Consider the following 19,340-nt stretch of genomic DNA (forward strand, 5'->3'; position numbering starts at 1 on the left):
GCCACTGATGAAAAAAAAATTCTTAATTCTTTTGGCAGCTGATATGCTTTGAGATAATTTTATTTCCTTGCTAACTTTTCCATCATCCCCACTGAACATCCCTGCCCCAATGGTTAACTCAAATGATAATCATGTGTTGATACTGCTGTGCTCTAGCTGAAGGATTACATCTCCGTTTTGAAGGCAAGGCAGAAGCAATCTTTTTTTTTTTTTTTTAACATTTTTTAAGCATAAGTAGTGGTTGTGTTACAAAACAAAGTTTGGAACTCAAGTGTCAGCCATGCAGAAGATTTTTACATGTTGGACAGCTTGCTGGATATTCTCTTCAAAGAGGAGGATTTTTTGGTATTTAGTGGTTTAGTGGAAACTTTGGTATTTTTTGGTTTAGAGGAGGATTTGTATTTCTTTTTCTTCTGTCTTTGTTTTCAAAACTTTTTCTCCTGAAGTTCACAGTGGCTGAGTTTAACAAAGCAGATGCATTTACTGCAAGTAGGAGTAAGTGGTGGCCTTTTGCATGTTTGTCATTTAATGTTGCAGAATATATCAAGCAGATTTGATTTTTTTTTTAAATAAAAATAAAAATTAGGATGACTGGAGTGGGTATCATTTAACTGGGGAAAATAACTTGTTTCAGCAACAGGAGCTCAGGAGTTGAGTTGCTGATATTTTCCCATAGCTGAAATGTGTTAAGGCTGGACAAATGCAAGTATTTCCCATAGGGTAGATATGCCTGCATAAATCAAGATAAAATAGCATTCAAATGTATTGGGGCATCCGATGTGCATCACAAGTGATCTCTGCAAAGAAAAAAAGGAGGGGAAAAAATCCCTTTTAGTTTTCCGTATTTTGTCTAATAATTTATTTCTCGTGGCATGAAAGTATCTGTGTATTTCTTTAAACTTGTGTGGCTAACCAAAAATATGCAAAAGAGGTGGTATTTTTAGCTGTGTGGAAAGAATTACTAGAAATATGGGTTCACTTAGCAAAATCCTCTGCTTACCGTTGGCAAATATATGCTCCAATGGAGACATGAAACACTCCTTGATTATTTTATTATATCAATGACCTGAACAAGAATTTCATGCTTCACTGAATCTGATTTTAAATAAAATTGAGAGAAGAACTTTTTCCTAATCTGTTTTGTTTCTTTACTGTTGTTCTGCTTCGGAATGTACGGATAGAAGTTGCTTCTTTTCAGAAGGAGGAGGGTATTGTGTCTTTTGCAGTAAGCATTTCTTCCCGCATACTTATAATATTTGAACTAAATAAATGTAAGCAAGGAAAAGCAAAACAAAATGAAAATAACCAGTTCTTAAATGGTGTGGCTAAGTTTGTAAAGTTGAAGGACAAACTGAGACTGAAGGATTCTTCCTTCACTTTATGTGAAGGAGCCTCTGGCTCCAGGTCTCTGGAAAATTTCTCTTCAATCCAAGAGACCAGATGTATCTCTGGATATCCAGTGGGCTAGTTTTGTGGCTTTGGTAAAAATCATCTTATGTTGCCTCGAGTCCTATGTGAGGGTTAGGCACTGTATAACATTCAGTTGTTTAGGACAACTATTGACAGTGGCCAACACCTGGTGCAGTGCCTTACTGTTAGGCTGGTACTCTGTAGTCACCATTTGCAAAAGAAACAAACAAAAAAAAACCCTAAAACCACACCCAAGACAAGTGTATTCACTACTGTCTATTTAGCAACACAACTGTCAGGTTTAAATGCAGATCTAAAAAAGTATTTGATTATATTTAACTGTACATCAGAATAAAGACACTTCCTGCTTTCCAGCCAAAATGCTTTCAGGTTGTTTGTACAACCTAATGGCTATGCTGGTTGTTTTATGAGCATTAGCCTTCAGTTTTACTGGGTAGTCTCAGAAAATCATTATAGAAAGTCAAGAGCAGTGCTTCAGCCAGTGGAATGTGTGAAAGGTGAAAGGAATTTTAATAAATAAGCTTAGCATGATCTTCACACAGTGAGAAGTTGCTGATCTATTTTGGACAAGGGGATGTCTAGTAAATTGTGAGGCTATTGTGTGAACAGTTCGGTGTCTGTGAGGTGATCAGTTTATTGCTAGAGAATAGCAATAAAAAAGCAGAGAAAATTTCTGGGGTAAGTAGCAAGAAGGATGTATTGAAAATATTTTCCTCTACCTGTACATTGCCTCTGAGTCCTCATCCACACCATCCTCTTGCTCTAGCACGTATGTTTACATAGCAGCTTAGGGAACCAGATGGGTGTATCAATATGCGTTAGTTTTAAGCCAGATCATCCCTCAGTCCTGTACACTGCACAGCCACACGTGTTTGTGCCAACACAAGGTGATGAAAAGGAGTGAGCCTATGCAGAAATAAGAAACGAAGAGATTAATGATGACTAGTACCTTGTTTGTGCAATGATGCTATTTTTTCCCATTTAAAGTGCTCATGGAACTACAATTATGTATTAAAGTCAGTATTTAATATGCGATCTAGTGAGATATTAGTCCTTATTTAAGAGTGAATTCTTGTAGACCAACACTAAAATTATTCCTAATCCTGCTGATGGGTTCCACTGGTTTATGGTTCTCTAGCCACAGTCAGGCCATGTAGGATATCCTCCCATCTCTTAGCAAGGGAGCAGGAAGGGAAGTGGAGAGGAGAAGTTGACTGTTGGCCAGCAGTTCCCTGGGTGCCTGTAACATCAGAATAAGAATCACTCTAAATATATTTAGCTTAAACTGGGCGTGAAAACATATAGAGTAAGTAGAACTTCGCAAATATTTAGTCTGTCATACATATGGTGCTTCTAATTCACATTCTCTGTTCTGAAGTGATGTTAAGCACACAGAGTTCTGCACAGTTGTTGCCCAGAGTTGCTTCTGTTCGTTGTAGAGCTTCATCAATACCATTCTGAGGTGTATGAAGACTATGTGAGTCAGCTCAGTACTGTTTGTATTTGCTTGTATTGCATCATTTGCTCCCATTCGGTACTACTGTAAATTTTTCTGCCAGGTTGTGTTTGAGTCTTGAATAACTTTTTTCACCCTTACTTTAATACCAACTAGAATTACAGCCATATTAAAAGTGAGTGCTTTCATTCAGATTCATTAGCAGGTAACACTCATTATTTAATCAAGACTATCCATCTTCTCCATCTTTTACAAAAAAAAAAATTTACAAAAATTCAAGCTCAAGTATACAGAGAATAATTTTACAAGAACAAATGGAATGTGAGCTCTTTACTTAGAAGACCGTCTCCAACTCTTTCAAATCTGAATTTAGAGTATACAGAGAGAATTATTTAGAATGTATTAGGACTTCAGTAGGATGTTTTTATGCCTATTGCAAGACAGGTCAAAAAAAGGAATGCAGCTTGTCTCCTGTGTCAGGGGTCTTGCAAGTCAGTCCCTTACTTTTTCCACCCCAGTGTTAGCTATCAGAATTATTTCCTTTTGTCTGTTTTCAGCCTTGTGCATCTGCTACTTTTTTTATTCCTGAACTACACTCCATTTTCTCATTTTGGTAGGAAGTTGTTTGAGTTTTGCTTCTGTTTTAACTTCTGCTTATAAACCTCAAAATTTCATATTTTCCTTTCATCTTCTTGGCCACTCTGTTGACTGGTCCAGCCACAAGTTTAACTGTGCCTAAGGCTTACTTTGACTGAGATACATGTGAGGAGAGTGATGTGCCTACGTGTTTTTGGGGCACACACCCAAAAGTTTATTGAGTAGTTTTCACTCAGATGTTTTACAGATACTATGAATATTTGATACAAGGAAGACTGTAAGAACTTTTTCTTCTTTATCTTTTTTTTAAATGTAATTTGGAACTAAAAGCCCTTTTTATTTTGGCCCTTTTGTTTCATCATAGAATTTATAGAAGGCATTGTTTAATATTTTGAGGTGGGATTAGATCCCTAAGAAAACTCTTAAAACATGAGTTAGCTTAAGATGAAAATGTATGTTCAGTTAGGCAAGGTATAAATTACTTTCTCAGTTACTCAGGTTTAATGCAATCCATATAGCACACAAATCTTACTCTGCCAGTTGTTTAGCCATCCATGGAATCTATGAAGATAAGTACACATGGTTTGCATTTTTAATGAAAACAAAATGTAGAACTTTTTTCTTTTGCATATTAAAAAGAGTCAAAAAAAGAAGGAAATACTAGTTTTTCCCAGTCCACTTGAAGTTTCATGGACTTGGTTTGTCATTAGATTTACAGTGAGGGTTAATTTCGCCTCTGTATTTTTCCTATTCAACACTTGTTTTCCCACTAGAACTCACATATATACTTTCTATCTCTCTAAAAGTTCCAGTGATATACTAGATATATTAACCATAAATATACCAAATATTTTCTTTTAAGTCTTTTCCTGACCTTTTTCATCCTCAGCATCTGTTTTTCTTCCTTTCCTGCTACCTTTTTGCTTCTTTGAAGAGAGCTCTTTAAACATTTACAGTTTCAGAAAGTTTCCAATCTGCCATTACTGCTAAGCTCTTAAAAGAATTCTCCATCTGGAAATGTCTATGTAGGACACTGTTACTTCATCAAAATATTAAAATATTTTTCTAATTACATGTCAATTTAAATCGTAAAGTTCTTGCAGAAGTCCTTTTGTTTGGTGGTTTTCTTCCTCAAATACATTTCAATGAGAAAGACAAGGATTGTGATCATCAGTAAGATATGCCTTCAAACTGTTTAGGTTTGATTGCATTGCATTATAGAATGCTTCATTACTGGTTTAACCTCTCAAAGGCTTTCAGCTGCTGTTTTATTTAGCTATACCGACTACACTGCCTACAGCAACTCCAGGCAATGATTCCCCCAGTGGCATGCATGAGCTGCCCTGCTCTACTGCAAAAATACATTATGGCTGAATTTGCCCTCAGAGTTTGGAAAGATCTAAAGTCTTTGGAGACTAAAAATGTGTTTTTTCTTTGTTTTAGCTGGCAGTATGAGCCTCTGGCATTTTAAAGTGCAAGTCATTAGCGTTCACAAGGGTGATGTTAATATGTCTGTGTTTCAATCTCAGGACATTTTCCAGTTGCTTCTGCCACAACAATCTCTGCCAACTCAGTGCTTCTTAAGCCCCTTGTGAATTAAAGTAAGCTTCACGGTGCCAGTAAGAATCGCTGTAGACTTTGGCTGAAACCAGTTGCTACCTGACTTATTCTTCTTGTGATATTTGGCATCAAGGTTGAAAATCATTCAGAGCAACTGGATAGGGGTGAAAATTGGGAAGAGTGAGATATAATGTATATATGCTAAATGTGATCAACAGTAAAGCTGGAGGATTTTGGATGGTTTCATTTGGTTTACACTGTCTAGTTTTTTGTATTTATTTACTTTTTAAAATGAGGTGCTATGACTTAGGTTTATAGGAAGACTCAATTACATGTACAAAAAGTCTGGCCACAGTGATAATGTGGCATTCAGAAATAAAAATAAAACAAAAAATTGATTGAAGTAGTCCGGAAAGTAGCCTGAGGGATGAGATGACAGTCCTAGCTGATGTGAGGGATGGAATCTGTCAACAAAGTTAATGCATGTGGGAAATGCAGTAAGGCAGCAGAGAGAGATCAAGGGCCGACCCCTTCACCCAGCATGTTACAGCTGACTGTAGATGTACAGCGTGTTTGGTCAATTGCTGCTTGCTTTCACTGGTAGGAATGTCATAAATACTCCCGCTTCTCTTTCAGAGTGATCTGCTGTATTCTCTCCAGCTCCTACAACAAGGAGAAAAGTAATCTAGTCATAGGATAGGACAGAGGAAGAAAAGAGGTACAAATGTTAAGATGGTTGAGCAAAGCTAAAAAGCCAAACGTTTTGGCAAACGTTGCTATCTTTAAGCCTTACATTCAGTCTTAGAGAAAACTAAGCAGTAGGGTGCCAAGTCAATAGCACCTGAGGCTAGTTCGTAAGGTTTCACAGATGTCATTGCCTGGCTGCACTGCGAAAATATGTAGGACTAGAGAATAAGAAATCTGTTATTTCTTCTTAGTTTTCTTCTGATTCCCTATTGGTTTCTCCCTCAAATAAGGTTTCTCCTTTTCAAATAAGATACCTGCAGAGGACTGCTTTCCAGTTCCAAGCAGAGACAGTCTCCACTTGCTGGCTACTTTTGCTGCCAGTGTCAGAAACCAGTCTTCAGGAAAGAAGAGCAACCTATACATGTGTTTACCTAGGGGCTCTGGAGGTCTTTTTCTATTGGTTTTGTTAAATGTAGGTGTGCAGGGGCTCAGAACTGTGGCCAGAAAGTAGAACTGACTGTAGGTAGATACTCATTACTACTGGTCTTGCCTTGGGTAACTTCACAGCATCAACACAGAGTGTAAGATGTCATCAATTTTCTTTGCGGAAGACTCTTGTCGTTTCTGAGTTAAAAAGAGTTGTTGACCAGCACAAGGAGTACCGCCTTCTGGCAAGGGAAAGTAGTGGCAGGAAGAGCTCAGAGTGTGGGCTTAGGAGTAAAGGGTTTGCCTTGGGGCAGCTGGCTCTGCTGCTGTGCCTGTAGGAGTCTGCAAATGATGAGCAGTGGATGGCTATTGCAAGTGTCCATAAAAAGCAGAATGCAGGTGCTAATTAACAGTACTTTAAATGTCTAAACCTGAAGAGAGAGGCTGTATGCAAACACACACTTTGAAAGTATTTGGCAGATAAGAGGCAACTATAACAGTGGGCCTGTGCTTGCGTAATAGGTGCATAATGTACACGTTCAGTGCATGTACATCATAACAGAGGCTGGATGTATCCGATACATTCTCAACTTAGTATTATTTGGAAAAAAAAGAGAAACCCGAGAACATTATACTAATTTAATGACTAATAGCAAAGCAGTTCAAATTATACTGTGTTTTTTTTTAAAACTATTTTATATATAGTCAACATAAGTTTTTAAAAATAATTATCTGAGAATAGTCAGTATTCTTCTTAAATAAATTAAACAGAAACTGTCCAAGAGAAATAGCTACAAGGTGTTCTATTTTGTGTATCTATCATTTGTTTGGTTGGATGCTCTAAAAGCATTTACAAACAGTAATAAATTTAGCATTAGAACAGCTGGCTGGTGTGAATATTATCAACATTTTTTAAAGTAAGAAGGCTGAGATGTAGAGTTATTAAATCAAAATGCTTCAAGGATAGCCGCTGGCATTGACTTGGGATGCTTCTGTTTTCTCTTGGTGTTCGGCTACTCTACGCTATCACATTGATGGAAGTGTGAGGAAAAAGCTTTATGATGCTGTTGTCGCTTCTCCACTCAGTTCTACCCTGCAAGATGAGTGACAATCTATGAGTATGTTTAGGATATCAAGCAAAATCGCTTCAGGTTGGCTGGAAAGGGATGTTGTGGACATTATCAGAATGTGGTTTTGTATAATGTGCTACATTAAATATTGTGACACTTAGATTTTGCAGTGTTGTACAGTCATATGCGAATGTAACTTTAGGATGACTTTCTGAAACAACTGATGACATTTTATGTTTCAATGATATGTCCAATCCAAATTTTCCAGATATGAGTTTAGAAAATCCTTTCTCTTAACTGAAATGGACAAAATATTTTAAAAATGAAAATGACTCACTAGCTGTGTTTAATAAAAGCATTGTGTTGCAGCTTACAATTCATGACCATCAGTTCTGTAGGTACTCTGAATTAGAACTTTGGTAATTAGACTCAGCTAATAGATCATCCCTCCCTCCCTCACCCTCATCTCCTGTCAGTGTATTTGTATTCACATGGAGTAAGGCAATATGTTCTGTAGATAGAGAGGCTGGGTTTAGTGTAGGTCTATCCTCTTTATAAGAGATTGTATGGTTTCCTGACTCCTGCATGTATTAAAAGTGGTCCCCAGAGTGGTGAAAAGCAAACATTTTTGCACAATAAAGATTTGTAATTTCAGGAATTAAAACTTGAGGATGAGTTTGTTACAAAACTTCTCAGTGTCACCTGCAATGGAAGTGCTTGCATCTTTACTCCATCTATGCAGCATAAGGTGGCAGAGGATCCCTGTTTCAAGCTACTTATTTAATGCCATTGATATCACTGATTGTGAAGTTCTACTGGTGCTGAATGCCTTTGAAATTTCACCCAGTGGTTCCTGAATACAAGATCACTAATACATTTACACACATATTAGCAGTACTTTGGGCTGAGGACACTTCTTAGATTGTGTAAGTTGTACCTTAGAGCATACTACTCATGAAAGTAGTATTACGGAGCTTATATTGCTTTGTAGATGAACTAAAATTAATCTCATTAGTAGTATTTCCATTTCTGAAGCAATCACATTTTGCCCTGATATAAGTAGCATTGAAGAAATTATCAGGACACCGGTCCAGTTAAAGGAAAACACATTTTAAGAGTCTGACCCTGCAGTATTTTTTAACTCCTTCAGCTCTTTGAGAGAAAAACCTCATTTGATACCAGCTTGGTAACATTTGCCTTTCTCCTGCTGGCATCAGATTGACATTGCCACTCCTCACTCTGATCTATTACACCAGAATCTTGCTCTTTACCCAGCCGATGAATTTCTAATTTGAAGCAAAGATTTTATTGTTAGTTCCTACACACGTAATCTTGCATTTGGAGTTCTAGACAATTTCTTCCCAGTTTATTCCGGTTATTGTGTCTTTCTCCAAGATGCACTGATTCTGTATTGCTGTATCTTTCATCTGAGCATTATCTACCATTGTCATCAGTGCAATTTCACTTCTCTGTTGAAATCACAGAACTTTTAACAGAGTTTGTTTTCAAGGTTTACCTGGAAGACATCAGCTAGTAAACTCCCTCCAATCAGAAATGCTGATTTTCAACAATGCTTGCTATTATGCCTTCTTTCATCATTTTCTTATCAACCTTGTTTTTCTTTACTGATTTCATCTTCAATTTTCCCAGATAGCAATTTGTCAAAATTTCATTGGGATTCGGGCAGATATTCTTCACCATTTTGGAGTATCAGAAACCAATTATTTGCTTGAAGAAAAACAGGAGATTAGACAAGCATGATTGACCAGTGATAAATTCAAGTTTTCTCCCATTTTCCATTCTATTTATTCAGATATTTCTATTATTTTCCAGTCCTTTATTTTTTTGTAGTTTTATTGAAAATTAGCCCATGCCTGATTCTTTGCCTGTATGATTTTCTTCCTGGCTTTAAAGAATTTTTTTTCTTCAGTCCTCATTTCGACAAGATGTTCAAGGACTTCAGCTGTCTATTGGAATATTCTTAGTTCAGGAAAAGCAAAAGTCTAAGTCATTGATAGCAACTAACAAAAATGTTGTGTTTATTACATTTCTCTCTGTTTATCCCTTTTACGGGAGTTCTAATAAAGGATTAAAGAAACCCAACTGACAGTCACTTCCCTATACATTTTATCACATATCCCAATAGAGTGACATTTTTAGCATGCTTTTCCAAGTTGTTACATTAACAAATTTGCACTGATTTCTTTATCCTGTCATCTAAAGACCACCTTGTAGTAAGACAGTGAACTTTTACAGCATTCCATAGTTGATGCACTGTCTAATGTCACAAACGTCTGCTCAAATTACTTCACTAAGACTTGAGAAGAGTCTACATTGTGCCTTCCATTTGAGCTTGATTTGACAGAATCAGTCCCTGCGCTAGCTCATGGCACTTATCAGTTAGTCAGCCTTCCTCAGGGAAGAGAATTTAGAGTGCACCATATTCAGTTTTCAAATCAAGCCCTGTCCCCTTAGGAAGCAATGTACTGCATTATTAAACAAGGTGCCATCAGCCGTAGCACCATGCTTAAACATTCAGTCAAATAAAGGACGACATCATTATGTTAACTCTTTTTTCACCAGGTTCATTTATCTTTTAGCGTTCTGAAATAAAATGTGAAGACAGGAAATTTTGCTATACCCGCCTTTTAATTTCTCTTGAAATAGATGAAAAAGGGCAGGAAACTGTTTGGTATTATAACCATTAAACTTAATGCTATGTGAGGATGTAGGGTTTTTTTTTTTTTTTTCTCAATTAGAAATTCTGAAGTGGAAACTGATGTTTTGTTTATTTTCTTGGTTTATTTGTAGTTCTCATATAGACTACTCATTTTGTCTGTTTTGATTTAACTGTCACAGCTCAATACAGCCAAATTCTACTGATTGCTTTAACTTCAAATGTATCAAAGACAGAAAAGTTACTTCTAACAAGTCTAAATGAGAGTAGAAATCAGTCATAAATGTTTAAGTCCCTTATTAAATCTATTCACCTGTTACGATACACCAATACTCCACTTTGCAATTAAAGTATGTTGTGAACAAATTCCATGAGCAGAATCAAAAACTGTGGATCCTTTGAAGTATTTTATATCACTTCAATCAAACAGAAAATCAAACAGAAGCGAATAGATTCAAGATACATACTTTGAGGTTTGTATTTTAAATCTCTGCGGGTCTTCTTATATTCAAAGTGAGTTTTTTACATCTTTATATATCTTGTCAGACCAGAAATTGTCAGGATTCTCAGAGAAAAGGAAAGATATCCTTTTTAAAGCTTCATGTTGATATAAATATGAAAATGGATTAAACTCTGCTTCCAATTTTCAAACATATGTACTTCAATGAATATTAAATGGTAGACCCATATCATCATCATGACTTATTTACTTTGTAGAGTTTTTATCAGAAAAGGACTGGAGTTTGCTGTGGAGCGTGAAACTCCACTGTAATTGAGTTTAGAGTGGTAAAACCACTAAAGAGGCCATGGCCCCAGAGAGTTCCCTGAAACCCACCTGTCAGCTGCTGTTACATCAGCGATCCAACAAGCCGTGCCTTCCTCTTCCCGCTAAAGACTTCTGTGGCAAAAAAATAAGATGAAAAAAAAAATCTCTGCAACAGCTGCACAGTGTCAGCAGAAATAATGATCTGAAACTCAGCCTCCGAGGGATGCTAGTCTGGGTCCTAATTCTGTAAGGTGTCATTTCTTTCATTGCGACGCTATTAAGCATGAAAGTAATGGAGAGGACATGAAGTATTTTATCATCGAAGTATAATGAGGGAGATGTAGGGTGCTTCAGAATGTTGGTGGGGAGAGGTGTCTTGTGTTTCTATAAGGATAGTCTTAAAGGATGCCTAAAGAAAAATGGCAATTCAATTCTCAATACATTACAATCAAAATGACACATTTTAACATATAGTTTTTGAACGTGTATTTTTAAATGAAGATTGAAATGTTAAGCGAGTTCTCTAAGTCTCTTCAGGGTAAGAGCATTTTTTTTGCAGGTGGATTGAATGTCTCAGCAGGCTGATCTGGACTACTCCAGAATCATCGATGAAATCAGTCCTCAGATCAAATGTTCTGCTTGCAGAACTCCATTTATTCCAACGGAGCTACATCTGAGCAGGATCTGGTTATAAGTTGGTAGTGATTATTAGTATTTAGAGAACTGTTCACTAGTCTCTTTTCTGTCCAACAGACATCATAACCAAGGTCCCCTGATTTAATTTAAGCACCTGTACTAGACCTTTTAGTGGAGGTGAAGAGCCAAATTGCATGGGAAGTAGCGTCATTGTAAAGCTCAATGTGATTCCTGCAACGAAGTATTAAGACAAGAAGGCAGAGTAGTTGGAAAAAAAAAAAAAAGTGCATTTATTCTATTTTTGACATGAAAGCAGGCTTATAGTCTTCAGACTGTCAAGTAAGTTCCTTCACAAAAGCTAACACCTATCTTCAAAGGCAGTTAAATGCCCTAGCCTTATTTAAGAGCTTACCTCCACTGAAATCACTACCATTCTGACGTTGGATCAAAGTCTGTAAAAAACAAAAGAGTTTGAATGTTTTCTTCTGAAAAGGTGTAGCTGATCATATTGAGACCCTTTTTGTGAGAAAGGGGAAGAAGCTGCTCAGTTAGGCCTGGATTTGTTTCAAAGATTTTTGCTGGCAGATGCATTGTTTTGGAAACCACTCCGACCAGTTTTTAGCTATCAAGCCTGTATTAGTATTCAGCGCAAATGAGTTTTCAATATGGTCTTAGAATTATGACTGTGTCATTGGTGATGAACTTGAGTAAGGATACAATGTTCCTCCTATACCTTTACCATACAGAGTCTGAAATAGTGCTTCCTAAGGAGATGAGCTGCACTCAGAGCTGTCCTGCTGTCACATGCTTCAGAAGTATTTGCTGTGAGGAACGCTGCAAATTGTTGTGCCTTGCCTACTTGGCCTTGGTATTCAGGCTTATTAAAAGCAGTAACTCTGAACTGTATCACTGCTGTGGAGAGGGCACACAGAAACATCCAGCCAAACTGGGGACTGATTTTGGCCCTCTGCCTGCTCCTGAAGGATGGCCGGTCTGAGCATTGCTATTACTGTGGATACTCTCTTAGCTGCAAAGAGGTGTCTTTTCTTGAAATCCAGAGATCACTGCAAATTCAGTGTCTCTTAATGTTTCCAATTGCTTTCAGATTCAGAGTCTTGGGTGGTTAATGCTGAACTGAAAATAATGAAACTGACGTTCTTCATTGAAGAAATGATGCTATTTGCCCTCTTCTTGATATTCTGTCAGGTATGTCCAGCCCCTGGGTCTTGTGTGGCCTGGACCAGCTCTTGATGCCTGCTGCTGCCTTGCCCTTGTGGCAGCTCTTCTCCACCAAGTGGCCGAGCCCAACCTTGAGCATGTGCCCATTACTCAGTAACAACCAGAACCTCTGTTATTATTATTAACACTTGTCTCAGCTAAAACTAGGACATGGAAAGGACACCGTGCAATGCGAATTCCACCTCTCATGCCTTCCACACACACATAGTTGAAGTGAAACCTGTGTGTATTACATGCTCCATGCACTTGTGCTACTTGGTGAGAAAAACGCAGTGTTTGCCAGTACTAATATTTCTATCTACCTAATAAATAATAGAAATGGAAAATAGGACATGAAAGATTAGAAATTGTGGATGAAGGAAGAATGTTGAGCTAAAAATGGACAAACAAATTATGGCAAGCTCAAGTTGTGGCAAATAGTTGTATGTATTTTTATACACTGGATAAACACAGTCCTGTGAACACTGAAAAATATGCAGCCATGCTTTCTAGTCTGATGAAGGAATTTGAGAATAGGTTTCAAGATTGCAAAAAAAAAAAAAAAAAATTTCAAGGATGAAGTACAAAAATCTCTGATGAGCACCATGAGAACTCACTAAGAATTGCTACCCCTTCCATCGAACCAAGCATTAGCTTCACAAAAACAACATCAAATATCCTACTAGTTTTATGTTTGTGTTTCTCTTTTTCTATGTTTTAATAAGAAAACATAAAAAAATGTTGTTGCTTCTATACATTAACAGCATTATATATTTTGTATGTGGCCCAAGACAATTCCTCTTTACTTAGCATGGCCCAGAGAAGCCAAAAGGTTACACAGCCATGTTCTATGCATTTTTATGGCCAAGAAATACTCAAAGAAATGGGAAAATATCTATTGAGAAGAAATACATTTTATCTTTTAATTTGATATTTGTGTGGCAAAATAGATTTTACTCCTTTTCCCTCATGTGTTATGCATCTTGAAGAGAAATATCTCACACCAATTTGTGAACAGTTTGTTCTGTAGTAGTATGTTCTTCGGTGTGGTTTTATTTGTTTTTACACCAGTTGAACTGTGGGCTGTTGCTAAAAGGGGTGATTTTCCTTGGATTATGTGCTGCTCTTCCTGCCCCAGCATTTGATACAGTGATATAACAGGGCTGCAGGGTGTCCTTTTTGGTGGCAATCTGATAGGAAACTTTTTTTTCCCCCAGTTAGTTTTCAATTGGATCAACTCACTAACCCTGCAACATCTGATGCTGTGGGATCACTCGATCTGACATGAGGAAAGTGGTGGGTGTACAGCACCACGGGATAACAATCTGAACGACTTCTTTGGGCAGAAGTCTGTGTTACAGAGGATAATATGTAACATGAAATCACTTTGAAGTTAATAACAGGGCTGTTTTATTACACTAAACAAATGTCTGAATTACCCTCTTTTTTCCCTCCATACTCTCTCTGCTTTCCACTATGGGGCCTGCATTCACACCAGCCTTCATTTTAACAACACCTCAAAAAGATGAAAGAAGATGATTTCCTAAAATAAGGGATCAACACAAAGTCCACAGTATATTCAAGTTCCTGTAATGCCAAGTTGGGTAACTGTATTGATTGAAATACTGTTCAGTATTGAAACACTTCAGTTTTACTACGAAGCCTCATTATTCCTTGTGTGTACTTGTTACTGGGTGTTGATTAGCAGTTTCCATACACAAGTTGTTCACAAGCTGTTCCCACATACTGCCTAAGCACGATGGAGGTGTAAAATTATTACCAATGGTTATTCTTGCATTTAATATATGTGTGGGACCACTACATGATGAAGGGTATGTGATGAATATTGTAAACATTGTTGAGATTAATTAATGCATCCCTTTTGACAAACCATGTCCAACGCTAGATGGCATGCTTAGCCTCAGGATCACAGCCAGTTCTGCGTGACTTTGGATTGCATAAGAGCCTGCAGATTTTGATCTTTTTTCCCCTCTGTTATAAAATAAGAAAGGAGGTGATATTACAGACTACAGCCAGGCCAACCTAGTGGAGTAATTTTGAAGGTTTTACCCTATGATCCTTCCAAAGCCTGCTGCTTTCTACAGAATTTGAAAGTTTTCCAAAAAGTCCTTCAGCGTGGAAAGAAAATATCACTGAAACAATAGTAAAATTAGAGCAGAGATAGAATTGAAAATAGAGTACTAAGAAGAGTTACATTTTAAGTAAGTGGTAATTCATCAATAAAAGGAGACAGGGGATGCAGAACTATTTTCAGCATACATTTTTGTTCTCTATTCCATCTCTATAATCTATTATTTTCATAGTGGGTGATTAAATCTTTTCATGTCATTTTGATTAAAACAATAATTTTACTTAAAGGCATTTCTTGATTTGATGACTGAATGAAAAATCTGTAATTTCAATACCCCCAAGGCAAAGTGGCACACTTAGCTTGTGTGCACATCAAGATCTAGCCTGGCACATTACTGAGTTTAAAGGTCACAGTGAATTGAGCTAAGGATGCAATGCCCACGTGAGATGAGTTTCAAACAGGTTACTTCAACTAGCTCTAACCTGGTCCTAAGGGCTGAATGTCCATTTATGAGATGAGGTCTCAGAGCTCAAGCTCTGGTCTCTTTGTATCGCCATTGATGATCTCTTGCAATGTGTTCTGGATGAAAGTATTGTGAAATCTTATTCAAAATCTGGCTTGTTTATGCCTGAAAAACACATAGCATCTTCTATATGTATAGTCCTTCGATGTTCTTGGAAATGTTGCTTTTGATGCCATCAAACAGCTGGCTTTCTCTGTACTTCACTCTGTCACGCAGCTGAAAAATGCATCTTAGCTACCAGGAATAGAAGTTTTCATGGAGTACTTGTCTCACTAAGGTATTTTTAGCTGTTCTTTGCCTCACTTCTATGTGAAAATACATGTGTCTCTATGGTGTTAGTGCTTCACCCATTTCTACACAGTCTGAGTCTTGGCCTCTGCTCTACTTTCTCAAACCTTCTCAACTCAGCTGATATTATTACCAGGATATGAGTTCCTGTGTGAGAGCCTTGGCTCGGGTATCCCTTCTTTGTGAAGGAGCAGCATCAGGACATAAAGCACAGCTTTTTGTACAAGGCTGAGATTACAGTGCTGACAAATGCAGGCTTTTAATAGAAAGCAAAGATATTTTTTGCACTCTGGTAGCACTCAATGCCAGTGCTCACTCTAATTCTTTTAAAGTAATTACTCATCAATTCTTTCTAAATTTCTACCTTTCTGTCACTGGAATATAAATAATTTTAATGGCAATATTGATGATTTATGTCAACCAAAGTGAAAAGGAAATCAAATCACTCAAATCTTAGGAAGTGAAAAAGAACTTTGTTGTACTATCCACATTAATCACAAATCTACTGATTGTAGTAGTTCAGTGTTCTAATTTTCAAAAGCACTGAATTGTCTTCCAGATGGCTAGAAACTCAGGATAGGTAGCCCAGTGCAGCTGATACAAAGTCAGAAACCTACTAAAGGGAATGCAGCATTGGAAAGTACGGAAGTCAACAGGTCAACTTAAATCAACTTTGTCAGAATGAAACAGATGAGTCCATTTGTTGGTAGATCAGACTAACATAAATCAAGGCAGTATAGAGCTACACATTATAGGGATTTGTGACTGGTAAAATTCCATAGTGTGATCAGAGATAGTAATCATCTGGCTGTGGGCATAAAGTCAAAGTGAAGCTTAAATGCTGAATCAAAAATCAGTCCTGTTAATGTCTAACACACTGGGGTCAAAAATTCATAAGAGTCCAGCTGTGAAAATAGGATGTGAGCTGTATTAGTTTTCTCCATTCTGTTTCTCACATTTAAGTGTTGTCAGTTGATGAGAGTTTGTCCCTTAAGAATTGTCACGGGGTAGTTTAGTCCATGTAAAGTGAAAATTTTGCATCACATAGAGCATCTTGTGAAATTCTGTAAGGCAGGAGGACTACATGCTGAGATTCATAATGGCGAGGAAGGAACAGTAGAAACAGTAATCTGCCACATGCCCTTATCTAAAAGTGCGTCTTGAAAAAAGAAGGCAGTGTGTTTGCGCTGTGGAAGCTATCAGAATCTGTCAGATATTTTAACAGTCAGTGGTTAGCAATGGATAAAAACTGGTAACTTTAGACTAATGTTGAATGAATGTAAATCCCAATGGGCTGATTTTTTTTTTCTTGTCTTTCACTTCTATTTCTGCTTCTAGTATTGTATAAAGTTCCATTCTTGGGTCAAAAGCGTGAACAAGCAATGAACTCCCTAGCAGAATTTATGTACTGAGAAAAATTGAATTAAGAAACCATATCACATGCAGTTTCTTTAAGACATTTGTTGCGTAATGTCTATGCAAACCTCTTACAAAGCTTTTTGTTATCTGTCAGTTATTTCCCCTTTGTTTGTGCCTACGAGCACAGTCTATGAGCCCTCTTGTTTCCACAGCTCTGTGACTAGCAACTTGTGAGTAAGCAGTGCTAAGGAAGTTGGGTGTCACGGTCTGAAACAGTAATTTGTTCAAGATAACAGTGAAAGCTGTAGCAAAGTCAGTATAAAAATATCCGGGTATTCCGTTTCTCAGTTTCCAGTGCTAGTTAAAAGATCACATTGTCTCCTGCCTAGTAACTGTAATCAAAGCAACATTTCAGCAACAAAAATGAAGTACTTATATCTACTTATCATTTGAAAATATATAGTGAGAGTCATATTTATTACTAGCATCGAGTCATGGCGTCAGACCCACTTGAAAAAGGACATCTTACGTGACAGTAAGTAAAGCGTTAGTGTTGATGAGGGGGAAAAGTCACAGCCGAGATCAGGGAAAGTAGAACTTAATATTCAGAATGGCATTGAAGACTGAGTGGCATAGAAACTGAGGGTACATTATGTCACTCATTCCTTAATTTCTTCTCTTGTGATGGTTTTACTGACTACGCATTGTCATGGGATGGTGCAGTAACCTAATAAAACATGCAGCTGATTAAAAAGCTGCTAATGATAAAAAGATCTACAGTTAAACTAATAACTAAAGTAATTTACTTCCACTCAGAAGAGTCTCAATGTAGTTTAAAAATCAGTTCTGTGGAAATTTTTTTTTTGTGTGAACTAAATTTAGCCAACTCAGAAATAGGACAGAAAGCTTTTAGTAGTTCAGAGTAACTGAATACCAGTTAATGACATAAAATGAAAACCAAAATATACCACTGGAATAAGAGAGTGTGCAGTAAATACAGTGAAATACCAATATCTTAAGATGCAGGCGGTCATTGCTAGGGAAACTGGAAGATGAATCTGAAGTGTGTGTAGCACTGAAATTTACAGTGGATCTAGAGAAGGAGGGGTTCTGCTGGGTCAGAGCCAGGAGCTCTCTGTGAGTATTATCAATGAATCTGCAGGAAGATCTGCAGAGAAGTAATGGGAGCAATCATGGACTTGAAGTGTCAGTGAAAAATGAAACAATAATAGTTGCTGTTTAAGACTGAGTGTACTCAAGCTGGATATCGCTCAAGAAGTCTACCAACTCTGAAATAACCTTGAAACTTTATTGTAACTTGCTAACTTCAGCTACTGGTGCTGATTACTGCTGGATGCTAATGAAACTGAAAAATATGGCATGGGGGGAAAAGCACTCTTTCCTGCAATCATCTGAGTTTTCTTGGAAGTTTCCCGTCTGAATACTGACCTGATCTGACCCTATTCAGTTTGTGAGATCTGATGAGATCACAGCCTGAGGTTATGGCACTGAACTAAGAAAAGTGATAACAAAACAAGAATGGCATGATTGACAGAGTAGTAGGCTGAATACAATAAACCTATGGAGAACTGTGTGTCTGTATTCCACTCCTTAATATCCTCTTCATAGATAAGAAAAATAAGCCTTACCTTGGAGCTAAAATAGTAATGGGATGAGGGCTGCCTGCATTACTTGATGACCATAAACAATATTATACAAAGATGGATTACTGGAATAGAAAGTGGGTACACATGAGAAGTTACCTTGAGGCAGAACTGCAGCAAGAGCCATCCTGTGCCCTTGTGCTGTCTCCAGTTATCTCCTTTTGGTGGCCCTATGTCTCTCAGTAAGCTGCAATATGACCCTGTGTATTCTGTCTTTAGTGCTTTTCACTGTTGGGTTCACTGGGGCTATATAAGATTATTTTGCTTTGAGGAAAAACTAAAAAGATATGTGAACAAGTCACTGAAAGCCTTTACAGATAAAAGAAGTAGTCTGCAGAAAGCCGTCTAAAGAGGTTTCTTTTGTAGCGTACCAAAAGCAAGCAGCTACATATGACAATAGAAAAAATGGCAATACAAGACTTATGTAAGGAAGCTTAGTTTTCTTTTTTGTCCATGTTTTTCACTAATCTTGACAGTTACTGAGACACATTCCATGAAGGTTGTGATGTAATTATATGGAACTCATTTAAGAGAGCTGTAATTACAGATTTTTCTCTTTGCATTGAATTCAGTAAAATTTGAAAGTAACTTCAGAAATTAGGCATAGTTTTGGTATTATTTTGTAGTGTGATGAATAAGGAGAAATTCCATTAATGTTAATGGAATTGCTCTAGATTGTGAGCAAATACTTGTAAGTTTTTAATGCTAAGAGCCTCTATATGTTAGCTCTTTGGAAAACTAGCTATTTTGTAAACCACTCTCATTCTATACATTATTTTATAAGGTATATAAGTTTCTCCAAAAGTAATGCCTCCTATTTATTTCCATGAAAACTGCAACAGATACAAAGAGCACAATAACACTATTTGATAGAGCAAATTCTCAGCTAC

The 19,340-nt window shown here is 37.2% G+C and overlaps 2 long non-coding RNA genes across 14 annotated transcripts in view; one reads left to right on the forward strand and one right to left on the reverse strand.

Annotated features, from left to right (window-relative positions):
• LOC101750546 overlaps positions 1-19,340 on the forward strand; it is a 65,251-nt gene that overhangs the window by 5,641 nt on the left and 40,270 nt on the right. Inside the window, exon 1 of one of the 13 annotated variants that reach the window (XR_005858331.1) lies at positions 12,410-12,512. The exons of the other annotated variants lie outside the window; for them this stretch is intronic. This is a non-coding gene — a long non-coding RNA (circumsporozoite protein-like). Of the gene's footprint in view, positions 1-12,409; positions 12,513-19,340 lie in introns of those variants that run through there. 13 annotated transcript variants of the gene reach the window in all.
• LOC121110335 lies at positions 45-11,876 on the reverse strand. The gene is made up of 4 exons (XR_005858332.1): positions 11,719-11,876; positions 10,740-10,802; positions 2,151-2,337; positions 45-797 (listed from the first exon to the last, which is right to left on the reverse strand). It is a non-coding gene; the product is annotated as an uncharacterized LOC121110335 (long non-coding RNA).

Source organism: Gallus gallus, chromosome 3 (assembly GCF_016699485.2).
Source record: "Gallus gallus isolate bGalGal1 chromosome 3, bGalGal1.mat.broiler.GRCg7b, whole genome shotgun sequence".
NCBI classification, from domain to species: domain Eukaryota; kingdom Metazoa; phylum Chordata; class Aves; order Galliformes; family Phasianidae; genus Gallus; species Gallus gallus.